General features: G+C 36.1%; 1 long non-coding RNA gene across 3 annotated transcripts; it reads right to left on the reverse strand.

The window, feature by feature from the left end:
- Positions 1 to 8,838: 8,838 nt before the first annotated feature.
- On the reverse strand, positions 8,839 to 15,703 carry LOC104881729 (uncharacterized). 3 transcript variants are annotated; one of them, XR_009467888.1, is made up of 5 exons: positions 15,375 to 15,703; positions 13,430 to 13,515; positions 10,762 to 10,864; positions 9,164 to 9,197; positions 8,839 to 9,043 (listed from the first exon to the last, which is right to left on the reverse strand). It is a non-coding gene; the product is annotated as an uncharacterized LOC104881729 (long non-coding RNA). The 3 variants fall into 3 exon arrangements; XR_002031929.2 differs by lacking the exon at positions 9,164 to 9,197 and having other exon boundaries at positions 13,373 to 13,515; positions 15,375 to 15,701; XR_002031928.2 differs by lacking the exon at positions 9,164 to 9,197 and having other exon boundaries at positions 15,375 to 15,696.
- Positions 15,704 to 15,914: the final 211 nt, after the last annotated feature.

Here is a 15,914-nt window from a genome sequence, read left to right on the forward strand (position 1 = left end):
TTTGAAGCATCCTGTGATACTCTCCCCCACCGATGCTGTCGACGTCCTCGTCGTTGCCTCATTCTGAAACCTCTCAATGTGTTTCCAGAATTTTCTCAAGGCATCCGCATGTTCCCAGCTTACCGGCCTCTTAGGTAGTCCTTTCCATCGGACTAGATACTCTATCACAGGAGGGACCCCTTGTCTCCTAGTGACCCGTTCAGCTAGAATATTCTTCACCTCCTTCTCCCGTGAGGCCTCAGATGGATGCAGACCCATGCGCTTTCGATGCTTAGAGTGCTGCTTCCTTTTACCCATTGAGTTCACCTTTCCCTTGGTGACCTCTTCCATGCGTGTGCGGGCTACCTCAGCTCGCTCCCCTTTTTCCTCCTTTACTTGCACCCCTGCTAGTAAGGAGGTCTCAGGCGTACTAGGCTTCGGGTTGAATTGGAGGGCACCTAGTAGCTGCATTGAGCCCATATGTGCTTCGTCCTCCTGCTCCCTCTCCTCGATCATGGCACTAAGCGCCTTCCTCTTTGGACAATCCCGTGCCCAATGTGGTCCGTCACATAGGAAGCATTTGATTTTAGGCGTGAACTCCTTCCTTGCCGCCTTACCCCTTCCTTCTTGGACGTTAGGCGTCTTGCCTGATCCCTTTTTAGGAGCATTGTGGTCCATTAGATCCTCGTCTCCCCCACCCATGGCGTGGCTATCCTCCAAAGACTCATCCTTGGAGGAGTCTCCCTTCTTATAATCCGTTAAAGACTCTGCTACTGCCATAGCGGTGGCTAAGTCTTGAACGCCTCGGCGCCTTAATTCCTGCTCGGCCCACCCTTGCAGGTTATCCATGAAGTTGAATAGCAACTCCTCCTCAGTCATGTTAGGAATCTCAAGCATGAGCGAAGAGAATTCCTTGACATAGTCGTGTATTGAGCCTGTGTGCTTAAGACGCCGCATGTTTTTCCTAGCCAGGTAAGCCACGTCCTCCGGGTAGAACTGCCTCTTGATCTCCCTCTTGAAGTCCTCCCACGTCTCTATGGTGCAAATGCCTTTCTCCATATCGGCAACCTTCGACGCCACCATAGAGTAGTTGTGTCAGTAAGGTAGAGGGTCGCAGTTCTCACCTTAGCCGCCTCATCCGTCAATGCGATAGCCTCAAAGTATCGCTCCATATGCCATAAGAAGTTATCCAACTCCTTAGCATCCCGATTGCCACTAAACCTATGTGGCTTCGGCACCTCCACCCTAGATGCCTCCTGTGTGGCCATGACCCGTGCTGACACAGCAGCCTTGTAGATGGCCAACCCCTGCCTAACTTCCTGGTCTCGGGACTCCATTCGAGTGGCCAAGGTCTCTATCCTTGACTCCATGCTAGCAAGCATGCTCAAGACCTTTCCTTGGAAGGACACAAACTCCTCGTGCGACACTGGTCGAACCTGTGAGATTAGCACTCTCTCGCGAAGGTCTTGGATTTGCTCCCTTAGATCCTCTAAGCCCTTCTCCATGCCTTGCTCGATCAAGTCCAACCCCTCCCGAGTGTCCGCCATGGCTAGCTCCACCTTGGCTAACCTTGCCTCCATGTTGGCAACGGCATCACGAGATTTATCCTTCTTACCCCTGCCCTGTGCAGTAGGCTCGGTCTCCCTTCCATGGGTTTGCTCACTAGTCTTCTCCACGTTAGAGCCCGACATGCTTCCTTTCCTATGCCCACCTCGTAACCGCGCTCTGATACCACTTGTCACGGACTTAGTCGTTCACTAAGCTCGTGCGGCACTTAGACAAGCTAAGACGCTTGATCTTGCTAAGTCAACCTTGCTCCCCAATGCTTAGCTTGCTCGGCTAAGACACTCACGACTCAAAAGCTTAAGAAGCTTGGTAGGCAACTCTTGAAAGAATGGAAGCTTTCACTAACTCAAGGAAACCTTTACAAGTGCTTGGATGCTCACTTGCTTGGTTAGGAAGTGATTTGGGTGGTGCCTTGGCCAAATGAGGCCCTCACCTATTTATAGGCACCAAGGGAACTCTCTAGAACCTTGGAGGGTTCCCTTACAAATCAAGAATATTCTAGAACATCCTACCCTATTCTATGTACAACCCTATGTACAAGAATATACAAGAGATTCCTAGAAGTCTCTAGAAAGCCTTGGACTCCTCCCATGCCTTCCACCATAGTGTAGAGATGTGTGGACATCTCTAGGCATTTCTAGAACCTTCCACACTCTTCCCACCAATGGCTTAGTGTAGATGGCTCCAGGAGTCTCTAGAAGCTTCCCTCCTCCTATATAAGCCCATGGGGAGGGTCATTTGAAGCATCTTGTGACACTAAGGTGCATAAGTGGGCTTATGGTACATAAGTGTGCCTAAGGTGCCTAAGTAGACCTAAGGTGCGTAACTGGGCCTAGGGTGCCTAAGTGGGCCTAAGGTGGTGCCTAATGGGCCTAGGGTGCCTAAATGGGCCTAGGATGCCTGGATAGGCATAGGATGCCTGAATAGGCCTAGGATGCCTAAGTGGGCCTAAGGTGCCTAAGTGATCCTAAGGTGGTGCCTAAGTGGGCTTAGGGTGGTGCCTAAGTGGGTTTAGGGTGGTGCCTAAGTGAGCTTAGGGTGGTGCCTAAGTGAGCTTAGGGTGGTGCTTAAGTGGGCTTAGGGTGGTGCCTAATGGGCTTAAGGTGCCTAAGTGGGACTAAGGTGCCTAAGTGAGCCTAATGTGCATAAATGGTCCTATGGTGCATAAGTGGGCCTAAGGTGCCTAAGTGGGCCTAAGGTGGTGCCTAATGGGCCTAAGGTGGAGCCTAATGGGGCTAAGGTGCCTAAGTGGGCCTAGAGTGCCTAATGGGCTTAAGTTGCCTAATTGGACCTAGGGTGGTGCCTAATAAACCTAAGGTGGTGCCTAATAGGCCTAAAGTGCCTAAATGGGCCTAAGGTGTCTAAGTGGACCTAGGGTGATGCCTAAATAGGACTGCCAAGAGTCACAATGGGGTTAGGTAAATCCTTCAACCAAAATCCCCAAGGTGCTTAGAAAAGATAGGTTACACAAGTAGTAATGACCCACCAGGGAATTACTATAAAGTATTGAACAAACACCTAATAGGACATGTACTACGAGGACAAAATGGAGGTCTACAAATATGCCACTCTTTGGTAGAGATCACAAATGTAGGGAATGTGAGTAAAATACGAACAATGAATGGAATGAGGTAAACTATACCAAAGAACTAAAAGAAAAGGACTAGAGATTTTGTCCTAGCACATGATGAGAGTAAGCTCGGAACACGGGATCTCAATCATAAAAAATGGAACAACTCTATGTCGTGAGCTTAAAGCTCTACGTGGAAAGAATGGTTTTGGGTCATAAATGAAAAATGACTCTAGGTCAAGAGCTCTAGGCTCTAAATGGAAACGAAATGACTCTAGGTCATAAATGAAAAACGACTCTAGATTGAGAGCTTTAGGCTCTAAATGGAAAAGAAATTACTCTAGGTCATAAATGAAAAAAGACTTTGGGTCGAGAACTCTGGGCTCTACATGGAAAAGAAATGACTCTGGGTCATAAATGAAAACGAGTCTAGGTTGAGAGCTCTGGGCTCTAAATGGAAAAGAAATGACTCTAGGTCATAAATGAAAAACGAATCTAGGTCGAGAGCTCTAGGCTCTAAATGAAAAAGAAATGACTCTAGGTCATAAATGAAAAACGACCCTGGGTCGAGAGCTCTAGGCTCTAAATGAAAAGGAATGACTTTGGGTCATAAATGAAAAATGACTCTAGGTCGAGAGCTCTAGGCTCTAAAAGAAAAATAAATAACTCTAGGTCATAAATGAAAAACGACTCTAGGTCGAGAGCTCTAGGCTCTAAATGAAAAAAAAAATGGCTCTGGGTCATAAATGACAATCCACTCTCGGTCGAGAGCTTTAGGTTCTAAATGAAAAAGAAATGACTTTAGTTCATAAATGAAAATCGACTCTGGGTCGAGAGCTCTAGGCTCTAAAGGGAATATAAATGACTCTGGGTTATAAATGAAAATTGACTCTGGGTCGAGAGCTTTGGGCTCTAAATGGCAAAGAAATGATTCTGGGTTATAAATGAAAATCGACTCTAGGTCGAGAGCTCTGGGCTCTAAATGAAAAAGAAATGACTCTGGGTTGAGAGCTCTTGGCTCTAACTAAAAAAGAAATGACTCTAGGTCATAAATGAAAATTGACTCTGGGTCGAGAGCTCTAGGCTCTAAATGAAAAAGAAATGACTCTGGGTCGAGAGCTCTTGGCTCTAAATAAAAAAGAAATGACTCTAGGTCATAAATGAAAATTGACTCTGGGTCGAGAGCTTTGGGCTCTAAATGGAAAAGAAATGACTCTAGGTCATAAATGAAAAACAAATCTAGGTTGAGAGCTCTGGCTCTAAATGGAAAAGAAATGAATCTGGGTCATAATGAAAAACGACTCTAGGTCGAGAGCACTAGGCTTTAAATGAAAATGAAATGACTCTGGGTCATAAATGAAAATCGACTCTAGGTCAAGAGCTTTAGGCTCTAAATGGAAAAGAAATTACTCTAGGTCATAAATGAAAATCGACTCTAGGTCGAGAGCTCTGGGCTCTAAATGGAAAAGAAATGACTCTGGGTCATAAATGAAAATCGACTCTGTGTCGAGGGCTTTGGGCTCTAAATGAAAAAGAAATGACTCTAAGGCATAAATGAAAATGATTCTAGGTCATAAATGAAAATCGACTCTAGGTTGAGAGCTCTAGGCTCTAAATGGAAAAGAAATGACTCTGGGTCATAAATGAAAAACAACTCTGGGTTAAGGGCTCTGGGCTCTAAATGAAAAAGAAATGGCTTTAGGTCATAAATGAAAATCAACTTTAGGTCGAGAGCTCTAGGCTCTAAATGAAAAAGAAATGAAGACCAACTCGAAAGTGGATATGAAATAAATAGGCTTAAAGCCGTATACTCGAAATGCCGAGGGTAGGACTACTAGGCTTAGGAAAGGAAATATGCCCCAGTATCTAAGGTGCTCACACTGCTAAAACAACCAGTAAACAAATCATTAGTTGAAATCAATGAGTCAGAAACTGATGCATCATGGCGAACCTTTGAAAAATCTTAACTAAATGAGCTTTCTATGTCTCACAAGCTGTACTGGCGATAAAACTCAAAAGGTAAACCTCGGAATGTGTATCACAACTCATTTAAAAGCATATCTCGAAGTGCACAAAAATACTACTCATTTAGATAACCTAATCTGCAAGGTAATCAATGACGAAAGCAATCTATCTCATGAGCATCTAGCTAAAGGATCCACCTATGCTCCTCGAATGAAACTTGATGCGAGTCATCTCTATCTCAACAAATCCATGTAGGGGGTCCTAATATAGTCAAACGTCGAAAGCCCCATACTAGTACTCGATCTAAAGCTAAGTTGACCGCTATCCCAATTTAAAGGATACCCAAAGAAAATAGGGAAATATTCCCCAGTATAAGATCTAATGTCAAAGTCATGAGGTGAATAACCAACACCTATCATCCATCTTCGTACTATTATGCAAACAAAGTCTCATCAAGGAGAGCAGCATGCCTCAGTATACCAACAATAATCATCCATTTATGCACAATCTCATCAAGGAGAGGGGAATATGTCCCCAGTATGGACATCTGGTACACAACAAAGAACATGACATCGTCAACCCAACATCTTTCAATGTCAATCAATCACCTGATAACACCAATCAAACATCTTAATGATCAAGATCAAGGATAGCCACACAACCCAACCACGACTAAGGATCTCAGAGAAAATGGGAAATATGCCCTAATATGGATATCTGGTACACAACATGACATCGTCAACCAAACATTTGTCAATGTTAATCAATCACCTGATAACATCAATCAAACATCTCAATGATCAATATCAAGGATAGCCACATAACCCAACCACGACTAAGGATCTCAGAGCAAATGGGAAATATGCCCCAATATGGACATCTGGTACACAACATGACATCGTCGACCAAACATCTATCAATGTTAATCAATCACCTGATAACATCAATCAAACATCTCAATGATCAAGATCAAGGATAGCCACACAACCCAACCACGACTAAGAATCTCAGAGCAAAGGGGAAATATGCCCTAGTGTGGATATTTTATGCACAACAAAAGGATGAATCTAACATCATCAATGGATTGTCTCCAACTTAAAAATCCAGCAAAAATCGATATATCAAGCAGGAGGGAGAAACCAAATGCTTTCGAAAGGATTTCTTATAAAAGAAAACATGGTAATGACTATACTTCAACCAATCTACATAAGCCCATCCAAGTGAAAACTATCAAAGATAACTTCTGATCTCGCGGCCTCAAGGTGGTCTTAAGACATGGGATGTAACGTAGGCCAGGGCAATAGGGTGAAAGAAACGAAGGGAAACTAGGCTTAAATACCCAATGATCAAACCCATACCCTCGTGTACAAGATATAATGCATAGAAAAAAATCTCATGAGTCATGGACCTAAAGGTAATCAAAGGAAATGTAGATGGAGAAACAAAAGAAAGGATAAGTGGTCAAACCATCAATGAAACATGTGAATGATGTGAAAAAGGTATCAAATCAAAAACGTGTATCAATATGTAGGAAATGGATAAAAAGTGGAACAAAGATATGGATAGAGGTGATGACACACAAAAAAAGGCAATAAGAAGGTGGAATGAATGATGATCAACCCATATCAGTACAATAAAGGAAAGTCATATCACCAATGATGGAATGGTGGGTAAGACAATGACCCAGAGACCCTAGTAAAAGGTTACTCATCTCTCATACCTAATACATATCAACTATGATCCAAGAAGCATAGGATATCATAGACCTCTCATATGAACTCTCCACACTCTAAATGTAGGACAAGATTAGCTCAAGGAATGAGACCGTCAATGATAAATCCAATAAACAACCCTCAAATAACAACACATGCTCAATGGAGTAGGATGTCAAGTACAAACATATCACTTTTTTTTTTTTTTTTTTTGCGTGTGCATACCCTGGTCATCAATAAGTTTTACTCCAATAAGAAACTAAACGGAATGAATGAATGCTCTCCAATCACTAATGAATACATGAACCCCAACCCATGAGACAACCTCTTAAGCTAAAATCTTCGAATCAATGCCTAAATGATGGAATGAAATGGGTGATACGACTGTCCTCTATGCATCAATATGTGAAAAATCAACATTCCTAATGAAGAGAATATGAAGTGTAACGAACCAATAATGAAATCCAAGATAGAGATGAAAATGTGAAAATAGTGGAATGTAACAAACGGGTTGGTGAGGTGATAATAGAAAAGATGAGAAATATAAGCCTATAAGTCCAAAGCTCATGAGACTTTCCTAAAAAAGCATAACTATACATCAAAGGGCCCCAACCCTAGTGTAGAAATGATAAGCAGGGCTATAGAAAAGAAAAGGCTATAGCATACCATGTGAGGCTCAATGGGCTAGCAATGATCTAATATATCAATATAGATGATAAGGTGTAAGGCTAATCGAAATGATGGCCACCTATCCTGCGACCATAATCTCAAACGTAATACTTCTTCAACTGATCCACATTGGTGGGCTCTAAAAACTGGTTTCCATCTAAGTCAATCAACCATGCAGCCTTTCTGGAATCAACTCTCAAATAACATGAGGCCCATTCCAACTAGGTCTAAAATTCCCTTTGGGGTCTCCAACTAAGCCTATGAGAATCCTCAAAACTAAATCTCATTTATGTAATGGTCTACGCTTAACCCGTTTCCTGAAAGAATGAGCCATCTTTCTCTGATAGGCCTGAGCATGATATGCTGCTCTCAATCTCTTCTCATCTAAAAGGTTAAGCTGATCAAATCTTTCCTGAGCCCATTTTGCGTTAGAAATTTTCTATTTGAGAGCTACTCTCAGTGAACCCATCTCTGTCTCGACTGGCAAAATAGCTTCCATACCATACACTAAAGAATAAGGTTAGCTCCTATAGAGGTGCGAAAAGAGGTACAGTATGCCCACAATGAAAAATGGAGTTTCTTTGACCAATCTCGAGATCTTTCAACCATCTTCCTCAAAATCTTCTTCATGTTCTTATTTGTTGCCTCTACTGCCCCATTAGTTTATGGCCTGTATGTAGAAGATCTATGATGTCAGACGCCATATTTCTGCAACAAAGTGTCAACCTCAGCTCAAAAGTGTACCCCTTTATCTGAAATCAACTCATGCGATACCTCATAACAACAGATGATGTGTGATATGATGAAATTGGCGACTCTAGCAGATGTCAACACTACAAGAAAAAAGTGAAATAATGACGTTTTTTAAGCGTCAAGAAAAGTAAAAGATGACGCTTCCCTGAAGCGTCGTCTCCGCTCCTGTCATTAAATGTTACAATTAACAATGACATTTTCAGGAAGCGTCGTATTTTATTAATGCTTTCAATGGCGTTTTAAGAAGTGTCATCCTTGAATAATGTCAACAATGACACTTGTGGAAGTGTCATCTTTGAACATTTTTTGTTGAAATAATTTGTATAAAATTATCATTCTTAACACTTATGCGAACGCCATCTTTGATTTAATTTTATTAATGACACTTTTAAAAATGTCTTCTTTGTTTCACGTTAACAATGATGCTTATAAAAGCATCATCTTTGAACAATTTCTATTAAAAAATAGTATTTTGATTCCATTATTAAAATAACTTATTTCTTGTATAATTAAATTTAAAAAACAATTACAACCTATAAAATAAAATCAAATTTTATTAATTAAAATATATCCAAATATTGATATACATGAACCTAGTTTAAATAGTTAATGTAACCACCTATATATATTAATTACACATAAACTTATTAATTATACCAAAATATTTCAATAAGAATTTCTAATTCTAACATAAGAACAAGCATTGGTATCAAGACTACAAAAATAAACCATAATATTTAAAAGCATAGTTCAACCTCCATGGTTTTTGACTTCGCCTTCTTTAACACAATGGTTTCTCTTCTTTTAGCAAACAAGTTTCCTTTGTAACCTGTAAATAAAAATAAGGAAGAGTAGAAAACATCTAAATTATATATACATACAATAAATAATAAGCATAAATGAAAGTATAACTTTCACAAAATTAATTTAGGTTATCAAGTTTGCTTACATGAATTAGCCTCTTACATACATGGATTGTGCTCCTTTCAATTCATTATAAGAAAAAAAAAATTATATTATGAAGTGTTTTCGAAATAAAATATAACAAATTATTCTAATGTAGATAAAAAGCTCTCTATTGTCATCTCTATGTTCCACCTTTAGAGCATTACTTTAAAAAAGACCTCATAAAGAATTCATCAAAGTAAAACTAGACATACAAAATATTTCATTAAGGAGACCAATGAATTGAAACTAAATAAATAAATTCGTACTCTATCAACAAAATACCTTAACTGCAATTTCAACTAACATATTATGCTTTCCCCAAAATAAGGAAAAAAATGTACTTCAATTTTTTATTCAACAACATAGAAGAAATAAATTTTGTTTTTATGAGATAAAATATTGTATTTTTAGTATAAATTAACAGTTAAAATAAATCTTTAATAAACTCATAGACTCTAAGTGAATAAATATGCCTTAAATGCTTATTATGAAGTGTATGTATGAGTTAGGGTTGCTCTGTATGGACATTTAATGGTGACCTCTTAAAGCATTCTTGAATACAAAAATAAGTCCTATAATGCACAATAAAAAAAATATCAAGGTCCAAACACGATGAAAACCATCATGTTATCACTATGTTATGATCAAAATTTTATCTAATTATAAAAGTAAATAATTAAATTATAAAGTTATAGTACAAATAGAATTCTATCTTATTAGCAGTTAACCCGTTACTCCTAGTTGTCACAATCATTACCTCCTACTCTTGTTCTCATATAGAATGATAACCTTGGTTTTTTTTTTTTTCCTATATTCTTGATAGAAGACCACTTTGTCTAATTAGTGCAACTAATGGCATTGAACAATATGAAGATATATTATTGAAAAATATTGAAAGTTGGATCTCTTGTTTATTAATATTATAAACAAATATTTTAGAAAAGATAGAAAAATACAAACATGTTGAGGAGAACACAAATTTATGAACCCATCTATAGAATAGTCAAACTTTTGTATTTCCCTACTGGTATTAGTTGTGGTCAATAATAAGCCATCTAGAGTAACTTTTGGCAATAATTTGATTAATATTTAATACCTAAAACAAAACAAGAACAAGGGATAGTAAGAAATCAAACCTTAACATGCACCTCTTCTATGTAGAGGCTACTAGTATGCAATGGAGGAGCAACTACTATTATGATGTTATAACGGCTTAAGAGATTTAGACTCATTTAAATTTTAATATGCTAACTACACTATGTAATATAATAGTCAATAAGGAAAATACAACTGACATAATGAAAATAATTAAGAAACCCAAGCACAATACTAAATATTAACCAAATATATATTCAACCTAAAAGTTCAAGAAGTAGTTGAATGTTTTTATGAAATAAATGATAGAGAAGTCATGCAATTTTAATAAATTTATTCTAGATCTAAGGAGAAATTAAAAAAATAAATAAATTGTGATTTAGGCTGTGATTCAACCTTGAGGAATGGTAAATTGGGAGCAATAGAATTAAATCAATCAGAATAGAATAGTCGTAGAAATTTCAAAAATAATAAAAATAGTAACAAGAGTTTAATTGTACTCACTTTTCATCACATACTTAGATGGTGGAGTAGAACACTCTATCCCTTTCTATCTTTCACTATTTCTTTCTTTCTCTCTCTTCCAAGCTAGGAAGAGAAGAGTGATCTATAAATAGATAGATAAATATATTAAAAAAGAAAAATTATAATTAATAAATGAAAACATGAAAAAGAGAGATAAGATGTTGTGACGATGTCTAATATTTCTATTAACATTCAACTAAAATTACAATTCAAGATAGAAAGAAAACTTGGAAAATTAATCATTGACACTGTCAAATTCCTAAGCCAAAATTACTGTTGGAACAGTTTAAGTTAGTACTTTGAATCTTTAATGCCCATTCATCTCCTACATCATTAAAACAAGCCAAATAATTGTTGCAACCCCCAAATTAAGAAATAGAGAGAAACATCAATTTGTTAAAGTTAATGGAAATTTAATTTGAATTCTTCATTAGTAAAAAAAAAAAAAAAAATTCTTTACAAGTAATATATTTCCAAATATGATATAACATAAAAAATTAAAAGTGACAAATCATAATACCCCAAAACAATAAGAGGATAAATGAAACATGACATAAACATTAACTAACCCAAAATAAATATTCAACAAGATGAAATTTTACCTAAGCAAAATTAGCAAGGAAAAAGGAGAAGGTAGTTGGGTTGAGAATGGTGACCCTTTATTATACTATGAAAGCAACAATGAATCAACTTCTTCACAAGCATGATGATGTTCAGAAAAAAGCATCTCAAGTTTTGACTTTAAAATTTGAAAGAAAAGCAATTAGTTATGAACATTAAGTTGGGTTTAATCATACTTAATATTATAACTATGAAATTATTATAACTAAGGCAATAGAACTTACTTTTTATTTGGAGTTAGATTTTTCCAACCTTAATATTTGGAATGAGAAAAAATGGTGTTAGAGATTAGAGGAGTTGAAACAAGGAGCAAATTATTCTCAATAACTCTTAAAGAACCTCATAAAAGTACAAGTTTGAAGAATGAAAGCTTTAATAAAGGATTTGGATTAGTACAATGTAAGGATCCAAACACATTTAAAGCTTTAAAGAAGATTGGCCAATTAAGTAAATGCGATTTATAGTTATTAGGTTAATGCAAATGAGTTAGTTGGGCACTTACTTGGTTGGGAAAGTGATGAAAAGTATGACTCCTAGTTGGGTAATTACTTGGTTATTTATGAAAAAACTTAATTTTAAATAAATAAATAGTTTTTGTGAGATTTTATCTGAAACTTGAGAAATAGTAAGAAAAAGAAAATAAATAATACAAAGGCAATTTCATTTTCTGTTTAGTTGGTTTCAAAGATATAAAGAAAAATTAATGAAATAGAATAAATTTTTTGAGAATTTATACAATTTTAGAGGAAGAAAATTGGAGGATTGTGGTAGAAAAATAAGAATTTAATTTAAATTTTTATTATATTTTTCTTTTTTTGTTTATTTTCATTTTCATGTTTTTTTTCTCCTTATACTTGGTTCAAATTTTCTGTGAACTAAATCTAAGCATAAAATTTTGTTGATATATATATATATATAGTTTGGTAAGGGGTCATTATAAACTCATGGCAAAATTGTTCAAAGGCTAAAAAGGGTCATTAATGAGATGATCTTAGAATCTCATAATAATGTTTGTGAAGGCAGAAAAAATTCTTGATGATGCCTTAGTTGTGAAGAAGTATATCAATTCTAGAAATAAAGAATTTGAGAGAGGTGGGTGGCTTGCAATTTTTTTTTTTTATAAGCAAGAAAAATTACATTAATGGCATCTAACATAAAATGCAACAAAGTAAACAACTAGGTGAGATTTCCTATTATTGGTTTTGGATGAGATGCATTTTAGACAAAAATAGTTAAGTTGGATTAGATTTCCCTTCCTTTTCAGAATCACCACAATAGTAGCACGAGAGCCTAAGACCTTTTGAGTAGGGTAGAAAGTATAGGTCATTGGATAAAAAATTCTGAAACAGGAAGATTCAAGAGAATTCCTAATGAAATTTAGGATATGTAGTGTTTATTCAGAGAAAAAGAATAGGTAGTGCTTGTGTAGCTCATCGGAGAAAATGGGAGAAGGAAGAATGATAGGGAATTTCAGTTTTAATTTATCTATGAAAAAACTAATCACAAAAAGTTACAAAAGTTGCACCTAGAAGGTTTGAAGATTGACTTGAACTTGGATGCTCATTAAGGTCACTAGAGAAGTTCATCATATGGCAATAAGCCAAAATTTCAATGAGCATATCTAAATTAAATAATATGATTTCCCAATTAAGTTTTAACCCTTTGCTATGGCTTATTAGAATTCATTTCATTATAGTACTTTGGAAATAGGCAAGTTGGTGGATATGATCTATAAAATGAAATCCACAAAGCCTCTTTGCATCGATGTTCACAAGAATGATCTAAAGATTGTGATGGACTTACTAGCTTTGCGCTAACATTTCTGTTTCCTTCTAGGAATCAAGCAGGATTGAAAATCAAAATTCTTAAATAATTATATCAACCATTGTTTGCTATTAGAAAAATCAGCACTACCAATAAGGTAACACATCACAAGATTCCATCTATATATACTAATAAGGTCACTCACATATATTATACTTCAGATATAATCTTCATTAACATTGGAGAAGTGGGAGTGCATCACCTGAATTCGAGATGAAGCCTTCTGCAGCAGTCTTAGAACTTCATAAGCTCCACTGAAGGAGTAGAAAGCCTAATACACCTTGAGACCTACAGGAGGCAAAGGCAATAAATGTTTAATCAGAGCATGGTCCATGCATTGGAATCATGAGGCTATGGGCCAAATACCAGAATTTTTATCTGCATCTTGGGCTTGATAAATGGGATTCATTGAAGTGTTTTCCTAAAGGTCAAATACCAGCATAGTCCCACTAATTTGTCTTATTTTTTCTTCATTTAGTCCAAACTATTTATTATAGGATACAAGTGATTCAAGCCCCTTATTCTTATGCTTCTTCACCACCATAGAAAAAATACCAATTATTTTTTTTTATATATAAAGAGAATAGAAGCAATCTCAACAACACCACACATATTCTAATAAACATTCACATCAATTATAGGTCTTTTGGCAAAATTCAAAACTGATTATTGCAATGTTTAACAAGAAAAATGTAAAGACAAAATGGTTGTAGATCTCCAAACTGTGATAGTTTCTCAAAAAACTGAAACTTAAATAGGGCTCCAACCTATCTCTTAATCCCAAATCTCATATATCTAAAGAAATCCATCTATAAGAGACTAGATAAAGAACAAGTAAAAGAAAATTAGAAAGAATTCCATTATGTTTCCTATTTTATGCATTTTTTTAGGTGTTGGGAATCAACATTGAAATGGGAATTTTACCTTGTGATTTTTGTCACATTCTGGAACACCTAGCTTATGTTTTCCTCTTTAAGAAAGCATTGCAATTGTGTTCTTTTTTTTTTCTTGCCACCAAATTCAAAGAACAGTTGTTTCAGTTTTTATATAAATAACTAATTCCTAATTTCTAGATAGTTTAATTAGTATGGTTGAATGGCATTCTTTTGGCACAGAGCAAAGGTTAATGCTAGAAAATCTTCTGCTTAGAATAGATAAACACAAGAAAGAGAATCATATTTTGAATGACATTAATAAGTGAATCCCTTCCAATCAGTTCTATACCTATAGGTTTTTTTTTTATCTCAAACATTAGCTTTCAAGTGGCCCAACCCAAATCTTACCAATGCTTAACAGATAGGCTCATGTTTTCTTCTTATTGTAAGCCTTTGACCCAATGTTGCTCCTTCCATCCTTTTTTTCTTAACTAATGTAATCACTTCCAATAATGATATTATAACATTTGAATTTCTCTTACATCTCTACATATGGATGACAAAGAAGATTTTTAAGTGTGTTATGCTAATTTTCTTCTTGTTTAGTCAATAAGGAATTTTTTTTTTGTACCTTTTATTTTTTTTAAATTAAAAAAAAATCACATTTAATTTCAAGGGTCTTTGTGGAATCTTCCATGGACATGCACAGACTTCGAAAATGGATTCAGGGGAGGTGAGGAAAATAGTGACCATAGATGGAAATTCGTTGCAAAACATAGGCTCATCATGTTTTTCAGTCAACCAAGAACAAATTTGGAGAGATTTTGAGCACAAAAAATCAAATGGTAAGACTACAAAATAGCAAGAAAAACACTACTAGAGATTAAGACTGAAAAATAGTAACAAGAGTACAAGGATAACAAGTAAGCTTCTATCTTTAAAAATAAATAAAAAATAGTAGTAACTTTCACATGAAATATAATAATTTTTATATGAAAAGTATGGATTTACCTTATGTAATATTGCCAAGTGCAATAATCTATAAACCACAAAATATAAAACATCTTATTGGAAACTACAGTGGAGACTGGAGACTAAGGAAAATAACTTCCCAGATGAAAATATTGAAATTCATATGTTCAAATGTAGTCTAAATTGCATAACCTCATAAATTTCTCCAAAATTGTCAACAATGGATGTGAACACATAACCCCAGTAAAATGAAGTACGAAAGAAAACCAGAAAACAAAATCTTGATCTGAATGGCCTTACCACATTAAGCTTCACTGCAAAGCCATGGACCCCAGCAGAGCACTTGCCTCCATTTCCTTTTTCATCATGTCACCATGGACTGCTATAGAAGCCAAGGGACTAAACACCAATGCCAATGACTATAAATAACATAATATAGATTCAAATATTATAACTGGCTATCAAGAGTAGAAAGGATCCATGTCCTGCCTTGGCAGAAGCTTCAAGTTTCATTCTCCTTTCATGTTGCACAGTATGAAATGAATCATAATGGGGTATTTTTGAACAACCACAACATGACTCCAAGGGTGGAAAGATAGGTAATACATAATAGATCTTAGTACATTGTTTAAATTCATGGTATCCTGTACACAAGATTTTGAAAATTCCAAACGTTGTGTGTCATTGTTGCGCATTATTCGGAAAGGGTAACAATCGGAATGGAATTTGAATTAGAAATGATAACCCAATGCCAAATTGAAGTGCATAGCCTGACAAAGTGGTAAACACAATTCGGTATCCGATAAAAAATACGAACCTCTATTAAATGAAGGTCTTTTC

Source organism: Vitis vinifera, chromosome 15 (genome assembly GCF_030704535.1).
Source record: "Vitis vinifera cultivar Pinot Noir 40024 chromosome 15, ASM3070453v1".
Classification (NCBI taxonomy): Eukaryota; Viridiplantae; Streptophyta; class Magnoliopsida; order Vitales; family Vitaceae; genus Vitis; species Vitis vinifera.